This window comes from Pezoporus occidentalis, unplaced genomic scaffold (assembly GCF_034315485.1).
Source record: "Pezoporus occidentalis ecotype Australia unplaced genomic scaffold, CSIRO_AGI_Poc_V1 ctg21, whole genome shotgun sequence".
Classification (NCBI taxonomy): Eukaryota; Metazoa; Chordata; class Aves; order Psittaciformes; family Psittacidae; genus Pezoporus; species Pezoporus occidentalis.
Window position 1 is genome coordinate 8,674,389 of NW_026913964.1, and position 27,050 is coordinate 8,701,438.

The window sequence follows — 27,050 nt, forward strand, 5'->3', positions numbered from 1 at the left end:
GTAGTTGTAAAATTTTATGAGAAAAGTTTTGGGTGATGGGCATTCTTTATTAATAGAGGAATCTTCCCTAGGCCTTAAACATTCTCTTTCTCAGTGTTGTGGTTTAAGCCCAGCCAGCAACCCAGAACCATGCAGCTGTTCTCTCACACTCCCCCCCACCCCTTCCGGAGAGATGGGGAGGAGAATTGAAAGAATGTAACTCCCATGGGTTGAGATAAGAACAGCCCAGTAACTAAGGTATAACAAAAACCACTGCTGCTATCACCAATAATAATAACAATAAGGAAAATAACAAGGGAAGAGAATACAACTGCTCACCACCCGCCGACCCATATCTAGCCCAACCCAAGCAGTCATCTAGCCCTTCCAGGTAACTGCCCCCAGTTTATATACTGGCATGACATGCTGTGGTATGGAATACCTTTTTGGCTAGTTTGGGTCAGGTGTCCTGTCTCTGCTTCCTCCCAGGTTACTCTCCTTCCTGGCAGAGCGTGAGACTCAGAAAGTCCTTGGTCAGACTAAACATTACTGAGCAGCAACTAAAAACATCGGTGTTATCAGCACTGTTCCCAGGCTGAAAGTCAAAAACACAGCACTGCCCCAGCTACTAAGAATGAGAAAAATGACTACTACTGCTGAACCCAGGACACTCAGTCTCCAAAAGATGGGACTGTTGCATTCGGTTATCAAGAGCAACATTTTTGGTAAGAGATCTTTTCCCCTTGTGACACAATGCCACAGTTGCAAGCCATGAAGTTCCCTGTGAGTTTTAGATGTCATTCTCCTTTGTAAGGGTCTCCAGTCCCTTATGCAACTCTAAATGCTACTTGTTGTCTCAGCTTTCGTGACAAATTAGGTCAGTTGTGAGACAAAGCATGTGAAAGGAATCTTGCTACTAGTGAAGTATTTCAGACATGGGCTTTGCAGAAGCACGTAACTCTTTTCTAGTTCTTGTTTGTTTGTTGGTCTGATTTTTTTGCTAGATAGGAGTAGAAGTAGCTTACAGCTTATAGTGTTACATACAGTGATAGTGATTCAAAATATTTAGACAATTTTTTCATACCAGGAAAAAAGTGAGGTTGATTTGATATTAGACTAGCATATTTGAACAGAACTAGATAAAACAATGTTTTATTGTAAAAGCGTACCTAGGGGATGCTAAAATAGCTTCACAACAAAAGATAGTGTGCAAAACATGCAACATATCAAAAGTTTTGTAAGATTTAGACCTATATCTGAAAGAGGTCTTAGGTGCACAGCATAAACGAATTAAAAAGACTGCAACGAAAAATACCAGCTTGTATACATGGCATCCCATGAGATCACAGTGGGGCCTAATATAACTTGACTTTAATGTTATTGATTCCCTATAGTTCAACTTTGGCACATGCCTAGTACTGTGTCAGTACTGAACATTTCTTATAGTTAAGCTTCCATAAGATCTAGAAATGAGTGTGGATTAATCTTACCAGATTTCAGATCTCTACTGTATAGATGTTTTTATTCAAGCTAGGCAGCCTCTGTTTCAAGAGCAAAATAGGAAAGTTTAGAAAACAGATTATCTAACCTACTTCAGAAATCTACTCTAAGATGAGATATTCTTTTTTTTCTATTCAGTAATGAAGTCTGGGTGATTCAGTCGTAGATAGGCGACTACATTTGTTTATAAAGAATCATCCTCTAGTTGCTACAGTGCCTAAAATTCTTTAGAGCTGTGATGCAATACCCATATTCTAAGTCTGCTAATCACAGGCTGATGAAAAAGTTTATTTAAACAAAATCATGTTCTCATACCTACACTTCATACTAGCCTATGATCTACAGTATTACACCGACAGAAGCAGGCAGTGCTGTTTCAGTCCCATCCTTAGCCTGACAGAGGGCTGAGAAAGTTGGCGTTGTTCAACTTAGACAAGAGAAGGCTCCAGGGAGACCTTATTGTGTCCTTTCAGTTCTTAAAAGGGGCTTATAAGAAATACAGGGACAGACTTTTTAGCAGGGCCTGTTGTGATAGGACAAAGGGTAATGGTTTTAAACTAAAAGAGGGGAGATTCAGGCTAGACGTAAGGAAGAAATTTTTTACAGTGGGAGAGGTAAAATATTGTATGGGGTGTCCCAGAGAGGTGGTAGATGCACTATTCCCCATCCTTGGAGACATTCAAGACCAGGCTGAATGTGGTTTTGGGCAACCTGATCTAGTTGAAGATGTCCCTGCTCATTGCAGGGGTGTTGGACTAGATGGTGTTTGAAGGTCCCTTCCAGCCCAAACTATTCTATGATTCCATGATAGTTCTCATTATCTAAGAATTTTCCCTCAAAATGTGTTAGCTGGGAAATGCAGTTTCTTCCAGACATAGATTTCGTGGACATTATTTTGGATTTTAATAAGCTCATTTACTTCCTCTCTGTTCGCTAGTCCTCGACAGCCAAGCAACTGGACATATGGATATATATCTTCATGTGATATAGGATGGTAACAATACATGATGACTAGTAAATGTAAATCTCCAACTTGAAAGTAACCCAAAAAAGTAATCAGAGCTAAACAAAAGAAAAAAATTGTCAATCAAACAGATAAAAATACACACACAATCTAATTCACCATAGTTGCAAACTTAATTGTGCAAGCTGTTAAAACACTTGCAAAATATTGGTAAACTAAACTCCATTTTACTTTTTATAGCCTCTGCTTTGCATTGTACACGCTTCTTAGCTCATTTACATAGTAATGAGTCTCAGAGACGTAAAGCTTTTCATTTTCACTGAATACAACTTACAAGCATTATGCATGATAAATTGGAAAGAGAAAGACTTCAGAAAAGAAAATAGAAAAAAGTTGTATAGCTCTGTGATATATTGAAACAGAATTTCAAGTAAATATGAAAGTTTCTGAGTATTTGTAGGAAGAAGAGGATTGCATGTTTCTGCTATAGCCAAACAAACCCTTTACTGAAATGGTAGTGTTTCTATATTGTGATTTGCAGAGTCCAGAAAGTTTCTATATTATTGAAATCTAGAAACGTAAACCTAGCTTCTGTTTAAGGCATGAGTTCAATAGAGAAGATATGCTTGTATATGTTGTCCTAGAGAAATTATCACAAAATTTTTTAATCTCCTTTAGGAAGACTTCAGAGATTCCTCTGTGAGAAGGAAGACAGCCAGTAAAGGCTCTCCTTCTTTAGTGAGGCTGTCCTGACTAGTTAGGGGAAGAAAACTTTCTTTTGCCATACTGTTGGAAGTTCCAGGGCTTTTATGTTTTATTCTAGGTCTACTGAGGCAGTCTATGGCACAGTTCAACATATAATTTTACAGATGCCAGCAAGACAGCAATGCAAGAGCAGGAACACAAATGGGAGTTTAGTCATCCGGTAACACAGCTACAAACTCAACACTGGGTTTACACTGTTATGCAAGTAAACCAAAGGAAAAACACACAAGAAGGTAAAGTCAGTGAAATTTGAAGTTCTTCTAATATTAGCACTGTTATTTTTGCAATGGTTATCTCTAAAACGCTGCTTCTGGGGGAGGATGGTAATTATGTGATTGATAAATTATAAAAAATAGATTATATGTGAATAAATGCTTATGAATGAAGAAAGGAAATGTTCAATCCTGTATATATTTGTTAGGTCAAGTTTACAGTTGTGGTGATTGAACATGACTAAAGAATTTTAATGTATTATATATATTATATTCATATATTTCTAATTTTAATAATTTTAGTTATTAAATGAATACATAAGTATGTATTTTACAGATATTTTAATATATTTGCTTATGGGGTTAAAACATTTATTTTTCTTCATAATGATTATTTCAAATCAGTTTAAAACCATTCCTGGAAATCTTAACATACACATCTACTTTTGAAATAGAAACATAGGTTGTGTTTCTACATAGATCAGGTACATTAAACTTACATTATTCTTGCATTGTAAATCTATTTAGTATAACTTTAGGTATGAGTTTACATACTTCTATATCCAGGCATTGGAATTCATATCTTTTCATTGTCCTACACATATATGAATACTGCTTCTTATCAAAATGAGGGTTCAAGCAAGGAAGTTTTACAATCTTACCACATATATGGTTTTACGTGTAAGGACAGATAAAGTTGATGATAAGAACCCTTCCTACATAATGACTTTTAATGAGTTAGAATCACAATGTGGTGTGTTGATACGTTACATTATAGTATGGTCACATTTCTAAAACTATCCCTAAGTTCACATTTAATAAAACACTAGAACTAGCCAAATAGAGTTCTGCAAATGATAACATGATTACTTTCATAAGTGAATAAAATAATAAAGGAACATAATATACTCTAAAAGTGCATCAAGATTAACTGATCATTCTATGCGGGACTATGTTTGTCTGTTTTACCAGTTTAGATATTTTCATCTAACTTGACATGCAGTTGGCGGTATTTAATATAAAATTATGCTGTCTACTACACTGAAATAGCTCACAAGACTGTGATGGCTTAGACCATGATAATAACACATATTTCATAATATGAGCAAGCATCTTTGTGTGTACAATACATATTTGACTCATCGTTGTCAGCCTTCTTAGCACAGAAGTTAGGATATCATCCATTTAAGTACTCAGAGCAACCATGGCAAACTTTATAACGGGGCATGCACGTTCTGCCATCACATAGATTACTTTTATTCTCAAAATGCACCATTGACCCCAACAGTAATTTCTGTCAACAAACATCTTTTACCAAATCTGCTCTTTTTAACCTTTGGAAAGTCAGGTAGCCATCAACGTTATGTTAGTTCGATTCATCACAATAACAGATTTTTTCCAATTTGACTTCTTTTAGAGGAAAAACCATTGTTATACAGAAAACAGTCTATTCAAGTACTTGCTCATGTTGCCATTCTTTCTATCAATGCTATATATGTGTTCAAATTTAAACAGAAGCAGTTCAGTTCGGATATAAGGAAGAAGTTCTTTACTGTGAAGGTGGTGAGGCACTGGAGCAGGTTGCCCAGAGAAGTGGTAAATGCTCCACCCCTGGCAGTGTTCAAGGCCAGATTGGTTGGGGCTTGGAGCAACTGGTCTAGAGTGAGGCATCCCTGCCCATGGCGGAGGGATTGGAACTAGATGATTGTAAGGTGCTTTCCAACCATAACCATTCTATGGGTTTACGATTCTATGATTATGTGATTCTGTATTGAAATGGATGTTATATTTCACCACAAACAGTAATTATCTTGCTAATTTAATATGAAGTCTAAACTTAAAGCTTTCTACAGAGAAAATTTGCATAAAACAAACTCTTAACTGAATTAAGTAAGAGTAAAAACTTTAATTGCTGATAGAAATGGTACTATTGGCATTGCGATATATGAAGATAACAATGGAAAAATAGTATTTAAAAACTCCATATGGTCATAAAATTTGAGACATCTCAGTCCAGAAAACATTTAGCTTTATAATTCTAACTACCACAAACGACAGGGGTGCTGACTCTGTTACTGGAATGAGAAATGATGAGACACTTAAACACTTCTCGTTTCCATACCCAATTGAATCATAATATATTACAACCAAATAAATGTATATATACTTCTATTAGCAGTCTAAGCTCCCTAGCAGCTTAGGTCATGATATTAGCACTTATATGAGCATTTATACACCGTTCTATTAAAGAAACTCATCCTTTGAGGAACTGCTTATTTCAGCACTTACAAAACAAGTTTAGTCAGATGTTGACTTCTTTTGCCTTTACAATAAGCATTTATTTTTTGCCTTTCTTTCTTTCTTTTTCACCCTTTTGAGGAAAAAAAAAATAAAACTCCCAATTCCTTTCAGCAGTAAACACATTGACAGGAGTCTTCCAAACAAAAAACAATGTTAAATTTATTTTGTTTTGCTGAATGTTCAAATACTCAAACATCTCCAGCAGGAGTTCTTATGAGAGATGTACACCAGAATAACAATTGCCTTAGTAGTTTTGGGTCACCAGATAGGTTCAAATGTCTGGCTTGAGTCTATGAGACAGCTTAAGCTTGTCTCAGTTCAGCTACTGAGTTACTTGTAGTAAGCACAGTGACAAAGGTCTCAGATTTTGCCCAGAAATGTATTCTTATTGAAACTAATGTTTACATTGAAAACTGGTTTTAATAAACTGGCATATTCCTAATAATAAGGAGGTGGGGGAGAGAGGAGGTGAAGTAAAAATTGTCAAATAGATGTGACCACAATCTGGGCCTCAGGCAATGATACAGTTTGTCTACCAGATATAATATTAATCTAGCAGGATTTACAGCACTCCTGCTAGCAAAGGACCAATTTCCACATGAACTCTGTTTCAGGATGACTTCTTCAATTCCAATCAAAAACCAGTATTTCTTCTAATATACAGTTGGACTCAATGATCTTAAGAGTTTTCCTGACATAAATGATTCTATGAATCTATCATTTGTTAATACCTGAGGTTATGCTAATTAATCAGAAACTTGGCTAAAGTAGAAAAATTGGTAGCATATTAAAAACACTATGCAATGGCAGAGGGTGTGAATGGGAAGTATCAAAAAAAATATAGGAATGGCAGAAATTTCCGTATTTAATAAAGAAAAGTAGTATTACCACAACACAGATTTCCTACACATGCCATATCAGAACTAATTAGAAACTAGTACTAACATTTTATGATTAACTCCTATGCTGTAGGCTAGAAAGAATCACATATCTTTAAGTAAACAAGTTTCATAGCCACCAGTAACGTCAACATAATTGGATAGATGTAAAGTTAATAACAAGCAGTTAGGAAGTGTTATATATGTGTATTAGAAGTGTGTTACATATGTGTATATTTGTATATGTTGGTATGTTATACACACGGACGTGTACACAGGCACATACACTCACAAATATATGTGTGTATATAGTTTTGATTTCACTATTGCTATGTGTATTGCGTTTGTAAGGCAACATTTTGGTAGCAGGAGAGGCTACCAGGGTGGCTTCTGTGAGAAGCCTCTAGAAGCCTACCCTGTGTCTCACAGAGCCAAAGCCAGGCGGCTTTGGCTTGGGGGGGGGCGAGTTATCGGTCGGCTGGTGATGAGGTGTTGTATTCTCTTCCCTTGCTATTTCTTTTATCACTGTTATTATTGGTGGTAGCAGTAGTGATTTGTGTTATACCTTAGTTACTAAACTGTTCTTATCTCAACCCGTGGGAGTTGCATTCTTTTGATTCTCCTCTCCATCCCTCCGGGAGTAGGGGGAGGGAAAGAAGGGGGGGGGGGGGGGGGGGGGGGGGGGTTGAACGAGTTGTCTGGTTTGGTTTAAACCACAACAGTTCTTTTTGGCGCCCAACGTGGGCCAAGAGGGGTTGAGATAACGTCAGATCTGACCGGATTAATAGTCATTTGTCACAGTGCTGATTTATTGGCTCTCAGAGTTGTTCTTGTTGATCTCACAGCTTCAGACCGTTGTAACTTACTTAGAGCCGGTATTTGCTGTGTTAGTGTTTATCAAGTGTGGGGCTTGGGCTAAGGCTCTTGTCTCACTGTGCTTTATGGCAATGACTTGTAATACGGGCGGGCTTCAGCACCAGGGCAGGACGGACGTGGCCGTGGACTTGTACCTGGCCGTCCGGCTGCTCTTCACCGGCCTGGCCCTCGCCCTCGCCTCCGTCTTCGTGAGGCCGCGGGGAGCTGAGGGGGAGCGGCCCCGGGAGCCGGCGGCTGCTGAAGCGGCCCTGGAGAGCGGCCCCCGGGAGCAACCGGCGGCGGGAGCTGGCCGGGAAGCCGCGAGGGGACGGCTGCCGGTGGAGGAGGTCGGGGCGGTCGAGGAGCGGAAGGAGGCGGCTGCCGAGCTGCGGGAGAAGGCGGCGGAGGAGCCCCGCCCCGCGGAGGAGCCGAGCCCCGCGGCCGAGCCCAGCCCCGCGGAGAAGCCAAGCCCCGCGGCCGAGCCCAGCCCCCCGACGGCCGAGAGCATTTCCCGGAAGCCGCCCGCCGAGCCCCAGGAGGATGCAGGAGACCACGCAGCATTTCCCAGCAAGGCAGAGGAGGAAGAGCTGGACTCGGGAAAAGAGAAGCTGGCGGTGGGAGGCCCGGCAAGCACAGCGGCTACACCAGCCCCAGTGACAAGTACAGCAGCATCAACTGAGAGTTCTGAAGGTTTTGAATGGCCTTTGGGTATCCTTGGGACCTGCCTGCTGATTGTGATGGTGATCAGCACACGACACAGGAATACAGTTTAAGACTCCTAATACCTTTCAGCAACAAATACATGGACAGTAGTCCCCCAAAGTAGGCCGCTGCTGGCCAAGGTTCAGCCCGTCTGCAGCGGTGGTAGCACCTCTAGGATAATGTATTTAAGAAGGGGAAAAAAAAAAAAGCTGCACAACAGCCAGAAGAGAGGAATGACAAAGTGTGACACGGTTTAATGGTGGATTTGGGAGTCCTGGGGTAGAGGTTGGACTTGATCTTTAAGTTCTTTTCCAAACTAGTTGGTTCTACAGTTCTATGATTCTAAAAGGAAAATTTAAAAGGGTAAACCATAAGTAGAAATAGACGGCCACAGATTCTTTTCAAATCTCTCTTATACTTGTGTCTACAGTACCTTGAGAAAACATTAGAAATAAAAATTCCTTCTTAAAAAAGAAGTTGGAACCAGGTGAAGAAAGTAGAATAAACTATAAACTCTGGCTAAGTTCAGCTGCTATTCACATGAGACTGCTAAAGAAAGTACTGAAATTTCCAATCAGTTAATTTTCTGTATAGTCTCTTGATTAAATTGCTCTCAGGAATAAGGTAAGGAATGTAACAACAATTTCTAAACAGTGCACTGAATGGTATCCATGTAACAACAGAAACTTGGTACGTGTACCTGTCAAGCTAGTAAAAATTGTTACACACTAAAGTTAGCATATATGTGGATACACATTAATGAAGCAAGTATGAATCCCATAACTTTTGTAGAAAAGGATTTGCTGAAGTACTAAACAAGAATATTTATGAAAAGACTAGATTTGTGCTGCTTATTTATACAACCTAAAGACTTATCAAAAGGAACTCATATAGACGCTGACCTGTTGTGAAATTAATGAAATTTAGAGAGAAAGTAATTTCATGTATTCATAATTGATTTAAAAGTAGAATACAAAGATGGAATTTTGACATGAATGATTTATTGCTTTGGAATTAGTTCCACAGAAATCAGTGTTCAAATCTATACAGCTCAAAATATGCACAAGCAAACCTTGACTATGAAGACCTGGAGAAGGTTCTGACAATACTGAATAACCAGATAACAAAATAACATTAGCAGGATTAGAGAATATTAACAGAGTATCTTTTGTGCCCTTATAACTTCCTGTCTTCTCATTCATTCATTTTTGTGGGTTCGGAGCTTTAATTTTCTTTCAGGAAAAAAATGTTTTTTATCAGACTAAAAGGTTTGAATTAAATTTTCAAGGAAAGTATTGTAGTCTTTTGTGACAAGCTTAATTCTCATTTTTTTATTTTGCAGTGCGTTTGGATTTTTTGTTTTTTTCTTTTCCTTTTTTAAGACATTAACTTTATTATGGGATTTTTTTAAATTTTGTTTGTTATACAAATAAAGCCAGTGTAAAGTTCAATTCACTTCCTTTCCATTTACTGGAATAAATTCTTTCTAGAATGAAGAGATGGTATTTCATTTGTGGTTTTGGTGTGGTTTTTTTTCTTAGCTGCAGGAGGGCATGCTAGGAAACTGGTTTAGCCAACATGGGGAAGCTATGTCCCAGTGCCAGAAGCAAACAATACGTATGTCTCTAGAGCCTGTTGTCTACGACGTGGAATTAGAGTTGGGTCCTTGTTCGTACTTCCAGGTATTAACATTTCTTTTCATTGACAGTGTGGTTAAACTCTCTCTCTGACTTCTATATCTATTTCTGTAAAAGAGGAGAAATCCAGTGAGGGTGAAAGACCATGCTATCGCCTTTGATTTCTTGATCAGCTCATCCATCATGGCTCCCAGAAGGAGCGAGATGTTTGAAACTCCTTAGGTTCAGGAGGACACAACCCTGCACTCTCTTTTTTTGTGTTCCTAAGGCATTCCCTGAAAGCCTATGGAGATTTCTAGCAAAACATAGATACATACTTCCTATGTTAGGTAACATTCAGTGATGATAATATCTGGAAAGAAGAGTACCAAGTGCCTAAACTGCCTTTATATACCACTTTAGACATCTAGTGGATCTAACTCAGATGAGTAAGGGTTGCTATTCTTGTCATCATCCAAAGAAGAAATTTGAAACAGTATTTTATTGCTATTTTCTCTCCTCTAGTATGTTGTTTTGTAAACAAAACCCTCTGCTGTGTTTTGGTTCCTGTCACCAGTACAACAGCAGTTATTAGTAATTCTAGAGCCAGATATTTATTCGTCCTAAATCAGTACATTGTTTTATAGAAACATGGTGAACTACATAACCTAATGTGTTTACCTTCCTTGGGGTATCTCTGAGTTATACCAGAAAGAAGGAGCAGAAAACATGAAACAAAAACCTTAGTGCAAGAGAAAAAGAGTGAAAAGGATTTGGCTGAGATGACTCACTAAGAACTTGCATCAGTGCATCGATTCAGGCTTTTCACATTCTGGAGATGTAATCAGAGACTATAAAGGGTCTATTTTCTTTTAATTTACACAATATATTTATTATCCTTAAGCTGTTCAGACAGAGATGCCTTAGAGGCTCATTTGGGGACTGAGAAAATACAAATGTCATTTTCAGAATATTTTTTTAATTAAGATTTTCCATAAATGGTGTGTAAACCATTAACGCTTTCAGCACACAAAACACGAACTGGGTCCTGAACCTGCTGTAACACTTGGAAAGCATTTTAGAAAAGCAGAAAATTTTAATTATTAAAAGGTTACATGGGTGGTTCTGCTCTGTTTGTCCATAACAGTCTCAATATGGTGTGATTGCCTCTGCATTCTAACACCCAGGAGCAGCAGCAAACCGTGCTGCTAACACACTAAACCAGGGTGTTTTCCAGCAGTTAGTTAATTGGAAAATTGCAATAAAGTGTAAAGCATGTATTATGGCCCTATATGATTCCAGCTTTTGCCAGCACCTCTCTTGCTGCTTCCTGGTTAATTTCTGCTTCCACATCTATTGGTATTCATAAACCGATCTCATGCATACTGCCATTTTAGTCAGTTTGAACATCCTTTTACATGAAATGAGCACAGTATTTGTATTTCATGGCTACATATTTTGGGTTTATATGCTTTACTGTTAATGTATGTTCCAGTGATTATAGAATGCCCAATCATAGTGATAAAGGGTTGAATCACATAGCCTATAATTTATAGAAGCTACATTACCATGTGAAAAACAACATTTAGTACTCTGTGCTGTATTGTTACCATGACTGCTGTCACAATAGCTGCTTGGTTGCAATTCTTTAACTCTGGAAGCTTAAGGTTAAGCATTATCATTTCAGCATTCCCTGATGAAGTATATTAGTTTCCAAATGAAGAACTGTCAAGTCAATTCTAAAGAAGTAGTTATACTACCAGGATAAAATACAGTAACAATTTTACAGCACTCCACTGGAATTTATGTAGGCAAAATGCAGCATAAAGGAGCAAAATAATGAGCCAGAGATGAAATTTATCCATAACTGAATTTAACACCTTCCTCTGACACAGAGAGATGAGGCTGTACCTGACCACAAATTACATATTTTTTTTATTGTATGATCCTTAATTGAGTCGGGGGAAGCTGTTTCTTGGCATGTTACCAAATCTACTACAACTACACTGCAGCTAGCGTTACTCAGGTATCTAAAGTCGAAGTACTGAACTGTACATGGCCTTCCTAACATAAAAGGTGAAGAGACTGCAGTATATGGTTGTACTGCAACAATAGCTTGCCAATTTTACGACTCAACAACTCAGTAATTTTATTCAATATCTTTCCATTTCATTTGAACTAACCTATATTATATAGATTTATAAATGGTCTGTTCTCCATCCAGCCTTTTCCATACTAGTCCAGAGATTACTACTTCTAAATATCAGGTGAAACATTATTTAACTGCTTATATATTATCTTCAAGAACAGCTTTCCCACTTTTGTTCACATCCTTATCTAATTTCACTGAATTTGAGAGCTAAGTTATGTCAATCTGCTTAATCAAGAACTGGCAAATACTACAATGCCAATATGTACTAAATCTATCCTAAATGTACTAAATCTATCCTAAATGTACTAAATCAATCCTAAATGTACTAAATCTATCTCACTGACATCTTATTCACTTTCCCATACTGAAGAGCACTGGAGCTTGAAAATAGCCCTGAAGAAATTGTGCAAGTGGTAGGAAGCTGTTGTTACTACATTCATTTGTGTCGAGGTTTAAACCCAGTCAGGCAACTCGTTCACTCACTTCCCCCCCTTTCTTGCCCTCCCCCTGCTCCCGGAGGGACAGAGAGGAGAATTCAAAAGAATGCAACTCCCACAGGTTAAGAACAATTTAGTAACTAAGGTATAACACAAATCACTACTGCTACCACCAATAATAACAATGATAAAGGAAATAACAAGGGAAGAGAATACAACACCTCAGCACCAGCCAACCGATAACTTGCCCCCCCTCAGCCCGACCAAGCACCAACCGATACCTCCTCCAACCCTGCAGTCTCCCAGCCCTTCCGGCTAACTCCCAGTTACCTCCCGGGCATGACGTGCTGTGGTATGGAATACCTCTTTGGTCAGTTTGGGTCAGGTGTCCTGTCTCTGCTTCCTCCTGGCTTCCCCTCCTCCCTGGCAGAGCATGAGGCTCACAAAGTCCTTGGCCAAACCAAAACATCCTTGTTATCAGCTCTGTTCCCGAGCTGAAAGTCAAAACACTGCACCGCACCAGCTACCAAGAAGGAGAAAAATGACTGCTACTACTGAAACCAGGACAATTTGGTATATTGTATAGAAGAATAATACTGATTTGTGTATTGCAATTATGAAAAAAAGCTGCTTTGGAATTTGTGACAACAGAAAAAGACTTTTCTTCACTCCTGCTCTGGATATGGCACTGCAATTTTGTTGCAAACTTAATATCTTTATGTGTCGTGGTTTAAACCCTGTCAGGTAATTCGTTCGCTCACTTCCCCCCCTTTTCTTGCCCTCCCCCTGCTCTCGGAGGGACGGAGAGGAGAATCGAAAAGAATGCAACTCCCACGGGTTGAGATAAGAACAGTTTAGTAACTAAGGTATAACACAAATCACTACAGCTACCACCAATGATAATAATGATAAAGGAAATAACAAGGGAAGAGAATACATCATCTCACCACCAGCCGACCGATAACTCGCCCCCACCCAGCCCGACCAAGCTCCGACCGATACCTCCTCCAACCCTGCAGTCCCCCAGCCCTTCCGGCTAACTCCCAGTTGCATCCTGGGCATGACGTGCTGTGGTATGAAATACCTCTTTGGCCAGTTTGGGTCAGGTGTCCTGTCTCTGCTTCCTCCTGGCTTCCCCTCCTCCCTGGCAGAGCATGAAGCTCACAAAGTCCTTGGCCAAGCCAAAACATCGCTTGTTATCAGCTCTGTTCCCAAGCTGAAAGTCAAAACATTGCACTGCACCAGCTACCAAGAAGGGGAAAAATGACTGCTACTGCTGAACCCATGACATTATGTCATGATAATTTTGATATATTTTGCATTTCCAAATTATGAGGATGTTTCACCAGTGTTTACTAAGGCAAGCATTACCAGCATTTTCTAAGAGCTTAGCATGAAAGTATACAAGGCATATGGTAACTGGATAGGTCCAAACCTCATTCAAATGGCAATTTCACTCAATCATCTTCCGTGGCCTTACAGTCATGAAGTACTTTGGATCTACTAAAATCTAAGTTTAGTGCAGTGTATAGTATCACCATATTGATAAATCTATAATACAATCAAGAAATATATAGTGCAATGTAACTCTCACTTGCAATATATAAATGTGAGTGCCATATAACTCATGGCTTATGCTTTTGCATGTGCGCGCTTCTGTTGGAACGCAGTCTGAAGAGTCATAGTATTCGCTTATTGCTAACTTCTGTGGAAGCTAAATATGTTCATGCCAGTTTTGAATCAAGTTCTCCATTTTAAAGCAATCAGCATGCTTTGTGCTATTCTATTAGCTGCAAAATCAATCAAAGAAGCTTTTCATTCTTCTCTCTTTTCTTAAGCCAGAGACATTTTCCACAAGGAAAACAAAGTAAGGTTCAGTCTCTTTTGTTTTGCCTTCTCTCTTTCATAGGCTGTTCATTGTCCACTCTAAATTTCTTTTGTGGGTTTTGTTGGGTTCTTTTATTTCCTGTGGAAAATGGGCATAATTTTGTTCTGAGGAATCTGCAATTCTAATCTACTTCCTTAGCGACAGTCAATAATTCCTTTCTATAAAAGAGTAATACCTCCATCACTATTTACAGACATTATTAGAAATAATAGATACGTTTTCCCTTAGTTATTTTGATTATGGTGATTTATCACATATAGCCAGATAAGCTCACTAACTATGTAGAAAGAACTGTTCAACATAGACATTTCACAGTAAGCTTTGTCTGGTGAATGTCAAAACCAGTACCAGACTGGTTAGGTTGGACTAAAGTGGAAGCAGGTACCCAAAAACACAACCTTATATTTTGACTGATGTGCCATCAGTACCTCAGATTTGCTTTTATCACTTTCAAGATTCCTTACAGTACATGAGCAAAACAGATCAGTTTTGGTCAACACAAATTCTTATCTAAGCACCTACAGTCCACCTCTGCTTAACGTCCTGTGTGGCTAGGTTAAGCGTAGCTTAACTGCTCTCAGAGAAAAGCTAATCAGTGAAGTTCTATACAGTATGAAGATGGTGCTGCTGCTTTCTTTTTAAACTTGGTGATTGACATATATAATAATTTAATGATTATAGACACACTATAGTGAAACTAAAACCCCTCATACTTTCCATTGCCTAAAGGTATCCAAATATCTCTCCTAGCTGACAAATATTCTGGTGCTTTACAGGAACAGAATAGTGACTGTTGTTTCAGATTAAGACTGAAGAGTTTTTGAAATAAAGGCCATAAGTCAGAATTCTCCTTCTGGACTTCTCATAATCGTTATAGTAGAGAATCCCATGTATCTTGCCCATTATTTCAAGAGCAACAGATCTTACATACATGCCTGAAAAAGTAACAGCTCCAGGTCCTTCGGAGGAAGAATACAAAGAACCTTTCATTACCAAGAGCGTTAAGAGCAGCCTTCCTGGAGAAGACATTTTCTTCCCAGAATGGAGTGAATTTTAAGGCACTATCATCAAGTCTATCCTTATGTGCATGGCTGCCATTGGGAAGCTCACTGAATTTTGGTCATCTGATCAGTTCTGAAACGCTTAATTCTCCTCCCCTACCAGGGAGGAGAATTTCTACTTTTTTTTTTTTTAATAGCTATTTCTGGATTTTTTTTACCTGGGAGACTAAACCTCTAGAGTTATAAAATATTTAGCATCACGAGAAATGCAATCCTGTCTTTTAGTCCATGGGATTTGCAAATTCTAGAGACTATATATATTCTTGAGCACCATCTAGTGGTGCTTTCATGGTTTACAGAGACACAAATTTAGAGCTTCACTGTCAACAGATCTTTGCAACATTAAGAAGGATTTAAATAAGATCATTGCATACGTTGGCTAAACTCTTTCCATTTCTGTTGATGCTAGAAAGCTATGGCCTTTGGTTTTTCTGATAGTTCAAAGGAGTAAAGAATCCCGGGCTATTATGATATTCTGCTAGCCTGTTTCAGGGATATTTATTTAGCTAAGAGAATTTTTGCCTTTGCTTTTTAGGAAAAATTAAAAATGGTTTAAAGTTTTCTATAAGTAAAAAAAAAGGGGGGGAGAAGAAGAAGACTGTTTAAGTATATATATTCTAATATTCAGTTAACTGTAGGTTTACATATTTTTAGTTAAAAAAAAATACAAAGAAACCACACCTGGGAAAATAGTGACTAGATAAACTATGTAACTGCTTTCTTGAGAGAAACTGAGCAATTGATTTATATTCTGCCTTTTATTTTCTATTAGTTTTCTCCTACACTTGAATAGTAAATTTTGCATAGAAATATAATCAAGCTCTGATTATTATTTTTTTCTTGTAAAATCTATATTTAAAAAAGAAAATTAAAAATACTAGCCAAATTATAGTGGGAAAAAGCTTTAAAAAAAATCAAATTATTTTATTATACAAGATACTAGTTTTCAAGAAACAACATATTCTAAGCTCAACTGCATATTACATTTAGTGTTTGCTGTAAGATCTTCCTAAAATGGTCTCTAAGAGAAACAGCAGATGAAACCTCGAAAGCCTCTTGATTTTTGCCTTTATTTAGGCTTTCTTTCTAGGAGTTCATATGAGCTTGTCATCATGACATTATGCTAAACAATGATTTGTAGGAAGAATAATACTTTTAGTATTTTAATAGGGTACCTAGATACAGTAATTTGTCAACATAAATGAATGAGTCATTTCATAATCCTAAAACATACCCTTATTTATTTATTTTCTCAAGCAGAAAAAGAAGAACCATTATTTCTCTTTGGAATATCATATATAGCTCTCATATAGCAGAAAATATCTGTATAGAAAGGGGCCATCATGTGCTAGATTTTGGAGTGAAATGCAAAAGTTGGAAGAAAAATATGTCTACCAAATATATATTCGTTCTTATAACAGAAGAGGGGTGTTTCCTAGTAACCTGAAGTACAATGATAACTGATGTGTCAAAGTTCATAATTCCCCTGGATCTTTTCTGGACTTTCGCATGCCTTTGAACATGATAGAAATGGAGAACACACAAGTTTTATTTCAGTACTCTTATTAAAAATTGGTTACATTTAACTAATTTTAGCTGTTTTGGGGGGTAATTCAATATCTGAGAATATATGTGTTCTCCTTGTGTTAATGCTTTGCTCTTTGATGGAAAATATGAAGCTTCACATCATTTAACATGGCCTTTTATTTTGACATACCCCAGGTTCAAGAGGTCAGATACAAAAATCTTAAGCTGCCCAAGTAGTTTAACAGCTTCTCCAGAGCTCACTGTCCTGAGTACTTAACCTTAGCTAGTCTCACTCTACAGCTCATTCTACAACTTTAGCTTTTCCTTGCTAGGTTTTCCACCCCCTCAAGCCTGTGAGGAAGTTGGAATGGTTCATTGTTTGTCATGAAATGAGAATTAAAGGATGCACTGTTGAACGCTATAGGCAACACATATAAAAGGAAACAAAAAGCCTCACATTTAATCTATGAAACATCAATCTACAGGACATCATGGAAATTAAAAGCATAGAGACATTCAAAAAGTTATTTGAAAAAATCCAGCAGGATTTTAAGGATTGGTAGTTATTAAGCCTGAAAAGATGAAGAGACTGTGTATCAGTTTATGCTTTTCTTGAATGGATCACGTATTTTAAGAGGGAAAAAAAAAAAAAAATAAACCTGAAAACATCTAAAAAGTCTTTTTATTTGCCTGATTCTAACAAGAGCCATTATCAGTGGAAGAAACATTTAGCCATTTGTCTGGTATACAATCTACATGGAAGCATTGTTCTTTCTTATTAATGGTTTTGATGTTTGAGTACAGCAACATCAGAACAATCGTGATCTGAATAATTTCTATTGTATAGCAATGGCATCTGTTATACACATCCGCTTTGGAAAGGAGATTATTTCAGTTAGCCACATTTTAATCCACATAATATATGTTAAAAGTAAACATTAAATAGCTGACTTGGTTACAGATTGATCCTTTATTAATATTCTCACTACAAGATCCATCCCCATTGCTAGAGAAATTAATCATTCCTTCCTGTTTTTCATATTTCAGAATAATCTGCCTCAAGAGTTCCTGACAATACATCTTTAGGGTAATTAACTCTACTGAGATTCCATGTTATTATATTTCAACTTTAGCAAAGCATAGGGACAGAAATCCTACATGTTCCACTTCTTTGAATAGTTGCTACTGACAATTTTATTCCTTTGTGGGCTCAAATGTTTCTTAGAAGCCTGGGGTACACTAATCAGCTAATGGAAAAAAATGGTGGCACCTTCAGTAAACACCTATAAACAGTCTCTTTGTGGGAAAAGTAGTTGATCTCTGATTATTTCCTGCAGAAAACAGGAATTTATGTTTGTTATAAAAGAAATAAGGTTTTTTAAGGTGGTATCCTTACAGCTGAATTCTTTCTAACTAGAAGATTCCATTTTTTGTTGAAATGCAGGCTGGTTAAATTTGAACTCTGTAGTGAACAACTGGTTTCAGCAGCTTCAGGTAAGCTCTACTACATAACAGGTTTCAGGTGCTTCAGGCTTCCTGCCAGAAAGGCAGGAGCCTAAACTCTGTGCTCTTCATCTTGAACCAGAAAACCCAGCAGTTCCAGTAATCTTAAAGTTAGACAGTCCTCTGGCTTCTTTAGAAAAACAAGGAGAGCAATCTCATGCAAACACAACCCCAGGAAACATCATTTCAGTGCAAAAATACTTGTTTCAAAGATAGCTAAACAGTGTTTCTTAGCCTGTGTTGCTTGTGATTAATTTTGGGTTGTTTTTTTTGGTCACTTGTTTTTGATTTAGAATTAATCCAGATGTGTTGACTTTCCAAAGTTTTTGAAAATCAGAATTCTCAAGTTCAGGCCAAGTCCATTATCATTTCTAAAATTACTCACCTGAGCATCTTCTGAAAGTGGAAGAGCAGAAGAGAGAAAAGTCACATCAGGAAAACCTGGGAAAAGCTAATAAACACTGTAGGAAAAACAGGCATGGACAAGTTTTTTTTCTTCACTATTTATTTCCATAAAAATGAAATCTCAGAGAGGAGAACTGTAGCCAATATTTCTCAACAGCTGAAAACTGGTGAGGGAAATGTCAGTATTGTCAAAATCTGAGGCTAATCCAAGATTTATTCCTAGAAGTTAAAATAGTTTTATACAAAATGGACTACTGTGTGTAACAGCATCAGTATTCTCTGTTGAATACATCACTGTCTAGACTGTGAGCACAAAATATTTCAGTCCTCATCACAGATTCTCATCTGAAGATGGAAGATCTTGTAGCATTGATGGAGTCTCAAAGACTACCCATTTGAGCTACCAATATGGCACTAGAAACATGAATTTCTGATTCCTGCAATATGAACATGGACACAAACCTACATCTTGACCCATATCCGGTGACATGAGCATTCCTTTCTTACCATAAGTAGTTCCACTGGCTTTAGTAAGACTCATGTGAGTAGCCTAATTCAACACATTAAAGCTTAGAAGTCCAAAACAGCTACAGATACAAAAAAATAACCAATAAAACATGTGTCTGTTGCTTCTTTTATAGCATCTACAAATTCTGAGCTTTATTAAACTTAGATGAACCTAAATGTTTTAGCTGCACAGTTCATTGTTTTATCTCTGTGTGCCTTCATGCCACAGCAGGAGAGCTGCATGCCTTCGCAAAATTAATATTTCTAAACATCTGGCATCCCCTATATGAGTTCATAGACTGTTTGCAGTGAAAGCCTAAGAAAAAAAAAAAAAGTGAAACTATAGTTTAAAACAAGTTTCCAGAAATAAATCTCAACTAGCAGTATTCTCTAGAGCATACTCTAGCAATGTAACTCTTTTAATAATGTACCTGCTTCCATTGGAGGTATTTTTAAAAGGTGAGTTAAATTAATTGAAGAGGTAAACTCCAGCAGTGTGAAATGGTCCAGCACAGAATATACGACCCTGTATAATCTTTACTTTCACTCTCACAACAAGATTGCCGTGTTTACAAATTTTAAACCAGTCTCTAAGGAGAGATTTGGAAATTACACATACAGAGACACGTACATATGCATCCCTTCATATATACCTTTGGGAAATTACAAAGAAAAATATAAATAGATGTCATCTAATAGCATATTGTAACCATGTCAGTTGTTACTTGTTGGAAGTTATAAATCAATAAAACCAAAGTTCTGGTATTTCCATCATTGACAAAAACAACAAAACCAATTCTTATTTCAAATAAGAAAAGGGATGTAATTCTGTTCTTATTAAAAGTCTGTGGAGAGGGAGAAATGAGAAAAGCCTATTTCAGAAATTATTTTGTGTGTAATATTTTAAATGACATGTTGAGATACAAAGTGGACTTTTTTATTGTTCTCTGAATACTCGATTCCAGCATAGGAAACCTAGGCACCCTAAAAGTAATTATAGATGAACCAAGCAAATGTTTTCATCCATTCTGTATTTTAATTAGTTTAGTGCCTTGTTTTTACTGTTTTTCATAAAAAGTGGTAGGTGACACATCAGCTGAAAATATTATTCAACTCCCAGTGTCCATTACTTTCAGGATGATTAAAGAAACCACCTTATTCCACCTTATTGGATTATACCATTTGAACTCATTTAATTTCCTTAAAAAGTATGTAATTTTAAAAATACTATGGAAATTAAGGATTAAGAAATTAGGTACTACCAGATATAAACTTAGGCACTTTAATGTTCACTTTAATTGAGATAAAACTTGTAAACTATAAGCATATCTTGCATATGTGTCTTTTCCAAACAGAGTAATATGTATTCTTGGTGCTGTATGTGTATTGTTTTGACTTTCAGTGGCTTCTTCTGTTTGCTGTATGTACTTTCAGCAGGCTTATCTGCCTGTAGTATATTCTTTTTTATGTAAAACATTAGGCTTGTCTATACAAGGTGAAATCCTAACTTGCAAACAGCTACAACTGTGGATGTTAGCAGAATTAAAATGTCACAGATCTTTATATTTCTATTTTCAATCAGAATTAAGGTGAAGACAATTTATTTACTAAAGGAGTTGGCCAGTTAATATTTCTTGCAGGAAGTGAAAGGTTTTAAAAAGTAAACCCTAAAATTCAGTGGTTTAAAGTAGCTCACTCTCACATAATTAAGAAGGAATTAAAAAAATCTCACTTTCTGAAACAAGAATACTGGGTTGTAGAGTTACATGGGCTCTACTTCTGTCATACAGTTCCTTCAAATTAATAATACAGTTTGCAGTTTCATTATCTCCCTCACTCACATCCACAGTCCCTTTGATGAGTCATGCTCAGACTACTAATCACCAGAACGCACTTTTAAAACACAGCACATTTCAAGCTTCATTTACTTGATTGTAGAGTACAGGAGAAATCCGGAAAGAAAATAGGGAAAGTGGTAGATCATAGTTCTTAAACTTCAGTTTTATGGAACCAAAACTGTCATCACAAAAGCTATGTTATTCCTCCCAACAGAAGAACATTTCTTTACGGCAGAAATTATGCAGTGGTTTACAGACAAAACCAGCAATTGCTTTCCAAGACCTTGCAAATGCATGTTTTGTCAACCACAAACACCAAACAACACACCACAATAAATTTTTCAGATCTCTATCAAGCAATTGAATTCTTTCTCCCATACGCATTCTGAATGTAAATCATCGGCAATCATTATTCCTTTTCTCTTTGAATCCTCTGATTAGCGGAAAAATGGCTAATTTGCCAGTTGAATAATCATAAGGCTTTAAAGTTATTACCCTAACTGAACTGAACCAGGGAAACTTACTCCTCCCAAAACTTTGGCCTGTTCTCCTTCACTTAAAATAGGTAAACATCAGTTGCATCTCTGCTGCCTCCATTCATCACCTCTTTATGTAGCTCCAGCTAGTTGGAAAAGTTATCTTTCCTTTCACAGGCAATCTCCAAAGCATACATGGGCTGGAAAAAGATTGGTTTTACATGAAGGGACAGATGAGGAGCAGTATTCCAGAAGTGAGCATGACCAGGCAGATTGACCATAGCTGAGATGCATATATTCATATATAGCATATATTCCTCTATAGCTAGCCTGAAGTGATTAAAAAAAACACCAACTAGTAGAACCTGCTTTTTCAAGAAGAGGAGGGAAGCAATATAATCTAATGAATCCAGTAGAGATGTATTTTATCTCTGTCTTGCATCTGCACATGGAAAGCGAGGTGTAGGGCAGAAGCATTGATGGAATTATTTTGGTTCTATATTTCTCATGAATATATTGAATATTACATTATTTAGCTACAGTACAGACATTATAAATTTATGACTTTTATCACTCAAGTAGAATTATGGACATACATATCCCTTGCAGTTAACTATCAGTTTTGCGGTTGAAGCACAGACTCAATAGATTCAACCTCATACAGATGTGTGGGAGAAAAACAGCAATCCTTCCCAAGTTACAGCATTTATTTTTTATAGATATAATTGAATTTTATGAGGTTTTACAAGTAAATTGGTAGCTAATTTAACATCACAGTAATGATAAAATTGGCCTCCTCGCAGAAGTTCAGCAGGGTTTGGTTTTTTTGTATTTTGAAACAGATAACATTGAAGTTGCTTTGGATAAAAAAAAAGATACAGGTAATTATATACTTTGATTCTCAAATATATGTCTCAAATATATGTCTCAAATATATGTATCAAATGAAGGAGAAGATAACCAGGAATTTGTTGTTTCTTAGATCACAACAGATAGAAGATACAATTCAAAGGCAAGAGAATAAAACCAGAAAGTGATGCTTCTTTATAAAAGCTGCAACTATAATATGGAACCCATTGCCACTGGACATTTTAGCTGCCTTAAGAAGTAAAGTCCTCATAAACGTTGTAAACAAATGAATGGGAGGACTTTCCGTCAAAAATTCACTAAAGACCACCTATCGAACAGGTCTGTCAAGACCTATGCAAATACTATAACTGCCATTACAAGTCCTGGAGTGCCAGAACCTGGAGAGAAAATTTCAGTCTGTTCTCATCCTATACTCTCAAACTCTGTAGTGACTTTTGCTAGAGATGGAGAGATGGAGTAACATGAACACTTTGGTACAACTCAGGTTAGCTCTTACTATTTTCTTAGATTTAATTATTAAAATGTAGCTGAAATGTCAAGCTTCTTTTCAAAAGGTGATAAGGGAAAGACTCTGTTAAACAATCAAATCAATTGTAGCAAACATTTACTTTTGATGGGGTTTATAACAAAAAATTCCTTTTAAATAAGGCTGAAGAGTAGCAGTTTCCTCATGCAATTCTACACTGAATGGTCTGTTACATATGCTTTCCATATTCCCTTATTTTAGTGAAGTTGAACTATATGCAATATGCTGTCTTCTGTTTGACTTTTCTTTCTTCAGTCCAATATTTTTCCTTTCATTAGGACAATAGGACTAAAATGCTGATTAGCTATCTCTGATGTAGTCATCAGTTCCTCTCATCTTCATCTGTTGAAAATACAGAAAAAAAAAAAAAATAAAGAAATCTTGTCCCTTTTACACCTGTTGAGAAAATGGGGAAACTGACTACTTTTGAAAGAAATGTTTCTTTGCTAATGGTTTAACTCTCAAAAATTTTCAGATGGAAGTCACTTCCAAAAAAGAAAATGATTTAAGCATGGGGAAGAGTTACAATTTTTTTTTAAATACTGGGGTTTAAAATGAGTTACAGTAGTGGGATGCAGCAGAGTAGGGCTCTCCTCTAAGCCTTCCCTACATCCTCCCAAACACAAACAGCTGTAAGTCTGATAGTTCCCATCCTTTACCACATTCCTTGGATATTCTTGGGATATTTTAATATTTCATGGTCTTTAATTTTATAAATTATTTTCTAGGTATTTTATTTAAAGACAAGTGAAAAAGAGCTACTTATTCAAAACAATAGCACACGTTAAAAACTGGCTATTAGCAACTGAATTTAGGACCACAAATGGCATCCTGTTTGGCGCACAGGGAGAGGTGTTAAATACAGCGTTCACAAGGTATGAACCACAGCCAGAGTCAGAAGCAAGAACTTGCCTGTTGATTAGAAAATGTCACTGGGAGAACATCAAAGTTGCACCCAGTTTCCTATTCACATCAGGGATGTGCTGGCAATCAGGAGCACTACCAGCAGGTTGTGCAGAAAGAAATCAAGCAGTTAAGGCTGCACTTGACACAGGTGATGGGCACTTGGTGTTGCAGAGGCTTTGCTCAGGGCTGCGTCTTACTGCTAGAGCTGAAATAACAAAGGTGGTACCACAGGTCTCCTGTCCTGTATAGAGTGACTCCAAGGTCAGAGCCCTCAATACACACTCAATGGCAGGATGTGGCCATTCAGCAGTAAGGTCTCAGGGCACTCTTGTAACCCACGCTCTTTGTGAGGCTGATGCAGAGGGCAGAAGCAGAAGTATGGCTTGCAGGGAGTTGAGTTTCTGTGTCAGCAGGTGGAGGAAGGACTGGGGTGATAAAATAGAAATAACAGGCTCTTTATGGCCATGCTGCAGTACAGAGCCAAAGTCACGTATGGCACAGGAAGAGGAACAAACATATATGCTTAAGCAGGCAGAGGGACTCTCACAATGGTGGAGCCTCACGGCATGTGACTTCTTGGAGTGGACGGTGGGTCTTTCTCTTCTGAAAAATATTCAGCTGAAAAACAGGTGGAGGGCAACAAGTTCTGACAGTGGAAGCATTTGGGCTGCTTGTGACAGATTCTTAGATCAGATCAGGGCAACAAAGAGTGATGCATGACAGTGGTCAAATAGTTGCTGATGCAAGGGAACCATGTGCCACAGGGAGCTGCTGTCTCACAGGACTGCCACTTGCCAGGGACCAGATGTGAGCCATTGCAGAGAGATTGTCAAGGCTCCAGGCTTCTTGGTTTTGAAATTAAGACAAGTTCCAGTATGTGGACATTCAATTTTTGTTTATAAAGTTTTCAGAAGAAAAGAAATTCAGTAAGTTCTAATGGTGTAAGGCCAGCAGCCTCTACACTAAGTTGTATGTTACGAAGAGAAGGGCCATTTGACTATATCCTCTGACACTATTTGAGTGAAATTGCCCTCCCTCTCCTTCCTCATAGTTGTTTGATGGACTTAATTTCACCAGAGGGATACATTTGTAGCTCAGAAAGGATGAAGAGTGCTGTAAAAATCTAACACCATAGGATTAACCTGTATTAATCAATGCAGTGAATTTTAACTAATCAATGTGTTTTGTTTCTTCAAATTAAAACTCATGCAATATAGTTTCACTTAAGACATCCTAAATCAGCTTTAATGCTGTTAAAGAATGCTTGTAACTTTTATAAGTAGAAACTCTGCAGAAAAGAAAAACTCAATTACAGATCAAGCCAGATTTATCAAGAGCACGCAATAACATTGTCAATAAGTTACATTCAAAAATGGAATAGAAAAGTTTCCACTTTTAGCTTTGAGCAAGGACCTTTAAAATTTCTCAAGTAATGTCTTTTATCATCTTATCACAAAGCAGAAACTTAACAGTAAGTTTCTGTCCTGATTTCAAGTGCTTGCTACTAAAGTGTTCATAGAGGTTATCAGATAATTTGAAAATTAACACAACAGAAACTTAAATAGGTAACCTCGTTATTCATGAATTTGATACAAGTTTATGGCTTTCATTCACAAGATTTATTTCTAAACATACAAAAGGTATTTGAAGTAATGCAAATGTATAAATTCATTTTCCTCTGACCAGAAACAGAAAATTTGTTCTTTTCTTCCCAGAGCAATCTATAGATGAGTCAACTATATGAGGTGCTCTTTTCAACTCTGCAGGTGCAGATTCTCATTATACAAATTAGTAACTGAGAAATGATCAAAAGAAGAGGCTTGGGGAAGCATGTGGTTGTGGAAAACTTAGGATATTGCCAAACTAGGGCTTGCAAGTATGTATCCTCTCTGAAGATTTAGTACCCAAACATTCACTACTTAACTAAATTGTTAAAGGTTTGTTCCCAGCTACTTGAAGACTTTTCCTTAATAGGCTCCATGTTCAACTGGGGAGGGAGGCTATTCACAAATAGGCAATGTTTGTTACATAAAATGTATTGTGAATGCACTATCTAAATTTAAAATAACATGATTTAGAACAGCCAACTTGATGAAGAGTCCTCAGAGGTTACTAAAGCTTTGATTTTCCAGTTAGCTTATTTTATAGCTAGTGCTTTAGAAGCCATCAAAATCATAACAAGATAGATCAATCAGACTGCTTTTACTGGTCTACTGCGTACAATTCAATATAGAAAACAAGAGTATCCACTGAATCAGACTTTGGAGGAATTTTCAATATACCATGAAATAGCTTTAACCTTGAGAGAAATCAACAGCTAGATAATTAATCATGTGAATGTGCATTTTACTCTGAATAGTATACCTAATTAGAATGTACTTTTTTTTTTAAGAACATAATATAATGCTGATAATAGATTTCCCTGTAGTTCTTCAAATCTGCTGTTGTATTTTTATCAAGAGTTCTGAAAGGTTATCATTTGCAGTTAAGTCCAAATAAAAACAGTGCATTTTTTTCTGGTGCAATTCATTTTGTATTTTAATTTTTAAAAAATAAAAAAGTATATTTGAAAAATGTAGATAACAATATATCCCCATGATTGATGCATTGTTTTTACATGTTATTAAAAAGATAACATTTTTTTCTTAGAAAGTCTATATGAGTAAGGTCTCCAAGTGACAGATATGTCAGTTACTGAGATGAAAAACTACAGCATTTCAGAAACTCATCACCAGAGAAATATTTAAGGCTCCCTATGAATCTGACACTTACTGCACACAACAAAGGTCGTACGATTTTTGCAGAAGTTTTTGATCATCAGGTGATGTAGTGCAGCAGAGAAAAAGATTCCTGTAAGCAGTATGGAATTAGTGTATTTTTTGCTATTATAGTATCAAATTTTCCAGCTTAAAGAATAATAGTCTTACTACTAAAATATAATGTTTTCTTAAAAAAAAAAAAAATAATCTGTTAATAATATTTTTTTTGCATTCTAGTGGTTTAGTTTCCTATGTTTGCCTGTAAAAGTTGTCCAAAACAATCAATGCCCCAAAACATACTCTAAGAATCAGTGCCATTAATTTTAACTACACTATAAATACTCGTAAATATTCATAATATGTTCTTGTATCTTTAAATTGTCATCTTACTTTGATGCCATGTTTGTCTCAGGACAGGTTATA

General features: G+C 36.9%; 1 long non-coding RNA gene across 1 annotated transcript; it reads left to right on the forward strand.

Annotated features, from left to right (window-relative positions):
* Nucleotides 1-8,278: 8,278 nt before the first annotated feature.
* LOC134163881 (uncharacterized) lies at nt 8,279-20,364 on the forward strand. The gene is made up of 3 exons (XR_009964883.1): nt 8,279-8,780; nt 9,704-9,838; nt 17,885-20,364. It is a non-coding gene; the product is annotated as an uncharacterized LOC134163881 (long non-coding RNA).
* The last annotated feature ends 6,686 nt before the right edge of the window (nt 20,365-27,050 follow it).